Source organism: Rhinopithecus roxellana, chromosome 14, assembly GCF_007565055.1.
Source record: "Rhinopithecus roxellana isolate Shanxi Qingling chromosome 14, ASM756505v1, whole genome shotgun sequence".
Classification (NCBI taxonomy): domain Eukaryota; kingdom Metazoa; phylum Chordata; class Mammalia; order Primates; family Cercopithecidae; genus Rhinopithecus; species Rhinopithecus roxellana.
Genome location: NC_044562.1, coordinates 87,830,305 through 87,837,985, shown reverse-complemented (window position 1 = coordinate 87,837,985; position 7,681 = coordinate 87,830,305). Strand labels below are relative to the sequence as shown.

Genomic DNA, 7,681 nt, shown 5'->3' with positions numbered 1-7,681 from the left:
TTAGTTATTGCAATTTTCAACCTGGAATTCTTTTTTTTTTTTTTTTTTTTTTGAGATGGGGTCTTGCTCTTCTCGCCCAGGCTGGAGGGCACTGGCGTGATCTTGGCTCACTGCAACCTCCGCCTCCCAAGTTCGATTCTCCTGCCTCGGCCTCCTGAGTAACTGGGATTATAGGCATCTGCCACCACGCCTGGCTAATTTTTGTATTTTTAGTAGAGATGGGGTTTTACCATGTTGGCCAGGCTGGTCTCGAACTCCTGACCTCAGGTGATCTGCCCGCCTCGGCCTCCCAAAGTGCTAGAATTACAGGCATGAGCCACCACACCTGGCCTCAACCTGGAAATTTCTATTTGTTTTTTTGCAATTTCTCTCTCTTTAATGCTTATTCTATGTTTGGTGAAACATCATTATCTTTCTTTCAGTTATTTAGACTGTTTCTTTTAGTTATTGGAACATACTTGGAATAGCTGAGTTCAAATTTGTCTGGCTGGGCATGGTTAAATTTTGTATCTATCAGCTGGTCCTGAGGCTACACAAAATAAGATTCTTTTAGGGCAATCAGAGAAGCTCTCTGGTCTTATGAGCACGTCTTGAGTTGAAAGTTTAGAGACCTGAGCTTGTTATCTTCTTTCCATAGGTGCTCTTGTGTACTTGGATGCAACCATTCCAAGTCCTTGTAGTCATCATTACTGCAATAATGGCCAAATGCAGCAACCACTTGATCCCCCAAAGCACTTAATTCATTGTGTCATTGATAATTTGATTAATTATGTGGTATTCCGCACCATGAATTCCTAGCATGCCACTTCCCACTGGCAAAAAACTCAGCAGTGCATTTAAGTTCAAACCATACCCCAAATACCCTCTTTGAGAGTCTTTTTTATAGGACCAGTCCTGGTACCAATTCTTCCCAGTCTGGAAAGAGGAGAAACCTAATTATAAGAGGGAGATCTAATAGAAAGTATTTAAAAACATGCACTGGAGAACTGGAAAGGCCCAGAGGGGATACTGACATATTACAGAGGTACAAACTGCAAGATGCAGTAATCATCTCTATGGCCGGTGGTGAAAAAGGGAAAGTGTTAGGATTATTCAAATTTTAAGCTTGGAGAGAGTCCAAAGATGTGGAATTTAACTTAGGGAGGGGCCCTTTCTTGGCTGATACTGGAGCCTTGAACTCGGAATAAACCTCACAGAGCTGGGAATAGACTTTTTGTCTTTTTTGAGACAGAGTCTCATTCTGTCTCAAGGCTGGAGCGCAGTGGCACGATCTCGGCTCACTGTAACCTCCAACTCCCTGGTTCAAGTGATTCCCCTGTCTCAGCTTTTCGAGTAGCTGAGATTACAGGCACGTGCCACCATGCTCAGCTAATTTTTGTATTTTTAGTAGAGACAGGGTTTCACCATGTTGGCCAGGATGGTTGCTATCTCCTGACCTCGTGATCCGCCAGCCTTGGCCTCCCAAAGTGCTGAGATTACAGGCGTGAGCCACCATGCCCAGCCTACATGACCTCTCCTTTTAAGGGCACTAGAAGTGGCCCGTCCCAGTTTTTTTTTTTTTTTTTTTTTTGAGATGGAGTTTTGCTGTCACCCAGGCTGGAGTGCAATGGTGCAATCTTAGCTCACTGCAACCTCTGCCTCCCAGGTTCAAGCGCTTCTCCTGCCTCAGCCTCCCAAGTAGCTGGGATTACAGGTGCCTGCCACCATGCCCGACTAATTTTTGTACTTTTAGTTTTGCCATGTTGGCCAGGTTGGTCTCGAGCTCCTGACCTCAGGTGATCCACCTGCCTCGGCCTTCCAAAGTGCTGGGCATGAACCACCATCCCCAGCCTTTTTTTAAGAGACAAGGTCTTACTCTGTCACTCAGGTTGGAGTTCAGTAGTGTGATCATAGTTCACTGCAGCCTTGAATTCCTGGGCTTAAGCAATCCTCCCTCCTCAGCCTCCAAGTAGCTCACTTGGCTTTATTACTTGGGTCTCTGTTGCCCAAGCTGGTCTTGAACTCCTGGCTTCAGGCAACTCTTGCCTTGGCCTCCCAAAGTGCTGACTTTATTTTAATTTTTATTATTTATTTATTCTTTGAGACAGAGTTTCGCTTTTGTTGCCAAGGCTGGAGTGCAATGGCGAGATCTCGGCTCACCGCAACCTCTGCCTCCCGGGTTCAAGCGATTCTCCTGCCTCAGCCTCCTGAGTAGCTGGGATTACAGGTGTGTGCCACCACGCCCAGGTAATTTTGTGTTTTTAATAGAGACGGGGTTTCTCCATGTTGGTCAGGCTGGTCTCAAACTCCCGACCTCAGGTGATCTGCCCGCCTCGGCCTCCCAAAGTGCTAGGATTACAGGTGTGAGCCACCACGTCTGGCCATTATTTTTATTTTTAATACAGTGCTTTTTTACTCTTATCTGTCTGGTATCCCCAGTACGTTATCACCCTCTCCTCACCTTTTCCCAACTTTTGCAGATGGTGAAACTTCTGTTTTCTGCTGAATTTGTGCAGGGGAACTCACCTGCCAGCATAAGAGGAAGGGATGGCCTAAGACATTCAATAAACTTGTTTTCAGCTCCACTCTACTCACTCCCATTCTCAGAAGAAACTAGCATCCCTGACTCCCAAGACCTTGCTGAGTTTTGCAGTTCCAATCAACTTCTTGGGTTGTTGTTAGCAACCTGCGGCACCACAGGGGCTTGGCAGAACAGAGAAAGCTAAGACCAAGCTGGGCTGTTGGTCATATCTGCTTGCCTTCTTCTAACAGTTGGATATTTTTCACCTGCCATTAATTCTTCTCTCTTGTTCTTAGAAGTTGATAATATTTATACTGTTATTACAAAGGATTTTGTGAGATTGACTGAATACTTGACCAGTCATACAAAGCATGATTATCATTCACTACTGGGCTATGAGGATTTCAGCTACTATCTTGCTTCTCCTTTTTTAGTTGCTAAAGCAGGCATCATAATGATGGCTGCTGGAACTTAAATTACCTTCCACCAGTTCCTATCAGACATAAAAACTTGTATTTAGGGCTGGGCGCGGTGGCTCACACCTATATCCCAGCACTTTGGGAGGCCGAGGCGGGTGGATCACCTGAGGTTGGGAGTTCGAGACCAGCCTGACCAACATGGAGAAACCCCATCTCTACTAAAAATACAAACAAAATTAGCCGGGCATGGTGGCACATGCCTGTAATCCCAGCTACTCGGGAGGCTGAGGCAGGAGAATCGCTTGAACCCGGGAGGCGGAGGTTGCAGTGAGCCGAGATCGTGCCATTGCACTCCAGCCTGGGCAACGAGTGAAACTCAGTCTCAAAACAAAACAACAAAAACTCCTGTATTTAGGACTGTGGCACACTGCCCACAGCTCTTGGCTTTTCCATGCACCTATCCTTGGTGAACATAAAAAGTTACCATTCACTGAGCGAATACATGCCAGGTTAAGCACCTTTAAGTAGAACTTCTCAACTGCCCCATGTAGTTGAGACTGTCATTTTATCACTGGGTAAAGTGATACTTTTTTTTTTTTTTTTTTTTTTTTTTTTGCTATGTTGCCCAGGCTGGAGGGGCAGTGGCTATTATCACATATGATCATAGCTCACTATATCCTCAAACTCCTGAACTCAAGCAAACCTTTATCTCAGCCTCCCCAGTAGCTGAAATTACAGGTGTGTGCCACTGTGCCCAGCAATGATATCATTTAATCAAAATTGGATTGCTGTTCTCATTTTACAGGTTTATGAAACAAGATTCAGAGGCTAAATTATTTGCCCAGTCACACAGCTAATAGATGGAGACAGATCTTTCTCCATTAGACTGTAGCTATGCACTGTTTTGTTCAGATATTAGGGGCTTGCAAACCATATTTTATCAGCAAGTGCAATTTGTCTTTCATGGTATCCTAATAATTTACAGATTATATCCTTGAGATTGGACTCTCCAATTTGCCAGTCCCTCCCACATCCTTTTGTTTTGCATTCAGTCTGCTCTTCATTTCCTATCTCCTCCTATGGGCTTGAATCTTGGGGTCCAGTGCTGTTCATTACCGTAATCTTAAAGCTCAGCAGAGGGCCTGACAGTGTATGTTTCACATTTGTGGACTGCCAGCTTCTCATTCTGTCTTGGTCACATCAGTCATAGCAATACTAACCACACAACACAAATAGCTTGCATCTAATCTTGCCAAGAAAAGTTGCTTCCTAATACTTGGAATTCACATTAAGTTTTCATTCTACAAGCAAACATCCCTCCTAGTTGTCTTTTTAATAACAGTATTAAGCGTGACACTTGCAGTCCCAGCCACTGAGGTGCGAGGATTGCTTGAGCCCAGGAGTTTGAGGCTGCACTCGGCTGTGATCATGTCAGCCTGGGCGACGGGGCAAGGCCAGCTCAAAACATAAAACACAAATGGTATTAACTGATGGGTTTTCTAATCTCCTTTTTCCTATCTTCACTATTCCCTGGATACTAATCCAGTCAGTAATCAGCTTGTTCAATTACCTGCAGGTTTGGATGGGACAAGCTCTGCCAACTACACAGCACATAGTGATGAAGAGGAAAAGGCAGATGAAGCTGAATAGTTCATGAAAGACCACCTAGGCAAAGACAAAGATTTTAAACTGGTAAACTACATCCAAAGACAACTCTTGCTGTTAAAAGATGAGATGCACAAAAGTGGATGCAAAAATCACTTAGTAACTAGGTGAGACGCTGGTGGCCTGAATTGCGGTGACATTTGAGATTATTTTGAAGTTACAGTGGACAGGACTCGAAGCATTCTGGAGTAGATCGCATTCATCTCTTTTGAATTAAACACTGGCATTTTTGGAACATGTACAGTTTGAAGTACATGTGAGTCATACAAATGTAAAAATGAGTCTGGAGGAAAAATACCTGGAAACAGGCCTTTACATCCTATTTAAAACACTGAGCAAAATGGGAAAGGTCAAGGACTGAGGCCTTAGTGTACAACCAACTCAACAGTCATTGCTTTTCTCTACATTAACAAGGAGTCTCATGACATTTTATTCAATTTCAAGGGTACAGACAAGCAGCAAGTTTCACAGTTAAACACAGAAATAATGCAGCACTAGAATTACTGGCTTGGATGGCCGTATTTGAGGTTGTTCAGCGTGCCAACAGCTAAGTAAGTGGCCAGCTATCCAGTTTGCTCCATTGTGTGTGCTGTGCTGGGCGCCATTACTCCTAACTAGAATGGAAATGAGGTGTATTTACAGAGAAAATATTTTGTCCTTCAAATGCCAGAGACTGCAGAGTATCTTTTTGAAGTCATAGAGGCTTCAGTCTATAAATGAATCACTTATTTCCAACAGGTTTATCTCTAAGTTAACTTTTAAGCACAGCCTTCAGGATTTCAGATTAAAAAAAAAAAAAAAAAAAGCTGTAAACTGTTGTCCTTAAGAATATTAGCACGAACTAGCTCCTAGCTTGTTTTGCCAAGGTATTTTTAAATGGTTACACTGACTGGAAACAGAACAGCTCAATTATATTTGATTAACGCTGTAGCACCCCAAATGCACTACACAACCACAAACATTCTAATCATATCACAGTTTAACAAGGTATCAGTCCTTCTGGATGAAGACGACAAAGCAAGGGATTCTGCAGATTTTAACCACTGTCCTCTCTAGGGCACTACAGTAGTTGCCACAAGCAGTTAAGCCTTTAACAACTGAGGTTCTGATTCAGGGTTACTAAAATGACAGTGATTGAGTACATTTAAAAATATCTTCATCCCATCAACTCATTAAGAAGTGAGACTATACTCCTAGCATAAAGATAAAAGGATAATAAATACACTGGAAAATAAAAATAATTAGATTTAAAATGACTGTTAATTGCCTATAGTTAAGTTGGGAGAAAAAAAGGGAAGAGAAAGGAGTCAGGAAGCCTTTCTGATCCAGTTTCATATAATTATGTCAAAGATTATTATTAATCCACAAAGTTCTTGGACAAAAGCCAATTATAAACTCATTACTCTGAAGACAAAAGTACTTACCACAACATCCAGATTCCACTTAAATTAAGCCCACTGAAAACCTTTTTATTCCTGGCATTTTAACCTTTAGGCCTTAGTAGGCTGGGGAATAGAAAAACTTCATATTGATACTAGGGGACTAATACTGAACATGAAAAATCATAGCAAGGCAATTTACCAGAATTTGCAAATACCTATTAACCTATTTTACATGGCACCTGTAGACAGTATCTGAGGAATATTTGTACAAAGGTAGTTTGGTAGTTGAAGTTAACACTGTACACTAAAACTTTGGCATCTACATTACATTTAAAGCCAACCAATAGTTGTCAGTTTCTGCAAGCAGCCTACTTATGAGAGCAGACGTTTCTCAGTGAAATTTCAATACTGTTTATCAGTGTTATGCCTACAACTTTAATTCATTCATCTAGAGGATTTTCACTGATTTTTATAAAAGGAACCCAAATGATTCTACTTAGTGATACATTTACAATCAGGTAAGAATCTGTTAAGACCTTGAAAGACAGTGGGAAATGCTTTGCCTGTTGCCTGTGGTGGGTTAAGGTACAAAGCACAACCAGTGAAAGATTGGCTGAAAATGAATTTCATCTATTTTCTATTGACCCTGACAGAAAAACTACTTCATAGTATAAAGACATGCCTGCCAATGCAAAGGCCTATCACTAGGTCTTCTTCCCTTTTAAAAAAGATTAGAGCATGCATTCTCAATGGGGGTCAATCACTACCAAGAAGGATTAAAAAAAAATTTTTGGTTGGGCATGGTGGCTCACGCCTGTAATCCCAGCACTTTGGGAGGCCAAGGCAGGCAGAGGAGTTTGAGACCAGCCTGATGAACATAGTGAAACCCCATCTCTACTAAAAATACAAAAATTAGCCAGGGGTGGTGGTGGCCGCCTGTAATCCCAGCTATTCAGGAGGCTGAGGCAGGAAAATTGCTTGAACCCAGGAGGCAGAGAATGCAGTGAACTGACGTCATGCCACTGCACTCCAGCCTGGGCAAGAGAGAGACCCTGTCTCAAAAAAAAAAAAAAAAAAAAATTTACTCTTTGGATGTATAAAGCAGAGATACGGTACATATGCAGCATATCTATGGTATTAAAATTTATGGGGGACTCTATTAGAAAAAAAGTCTAAAAAGGCTGGGGGTATAATGGAAAAAAGCTTTCGAAAAACAATTAGAAGTCCAACCTCTTGGTCCCATGTATTTCCCCTAACTAAAATCATTATGCTATTTCAAAATATCCTGTAGCATTTTTGGTATATGGAGGGAAGCTTTTTTTTTTTTTTTTAAATAAGAATGGAATAAACATCTATATATATAACGAAATAACTTCTTTAACTCAAGAGTAAGGCTAAGAAACTTATGACCAGCTCTAAAAACTCATTTAGTTTCCAAGAGGAGACATCCTTAGAAACTGACACTGTTAGAAAAATCAACATTCATCCAATCATAATTAAAAGTACAATTTAACATCTATATTAGGAATTACATATTTGAGGCCATAGGCTGGCACTGGCACCTGAAATCTAAAATTACCACTTAAGATTCAGAATGGAATCTTTTTATATGGAATGGAATCTGTAGTCTTTTTATAAAGCATTCCCTTTCTTTACACTATCACTGTCACAAGTGATACCCACTACTATATTGTACTAAGTAAACACTACTCTGT

The 7,681-nt window shown here is 41.5% G+C and overlaps 1 long non-coding RNA gene across 1 annotated transcript; it reads left to right on the top strand.

Moving 5' to 3' along the window:
- Positions 1-2,145: 2,145 nt before the first annotated feature.
- LOC115893200 lies at positions 2,146-5,837 on the top strand. Its single transcript, XR_004053167.1, has 2 exons — positions 2,146-2,206; positions 4,496-5,837. It is a non-coding gene; the product is annotated as an uncharacterized LOC115893200 (long non-coding RNA).
- The last annotated feature ends 1,844 nt before the right edge of the window (positions 5,838-7,681 follow it).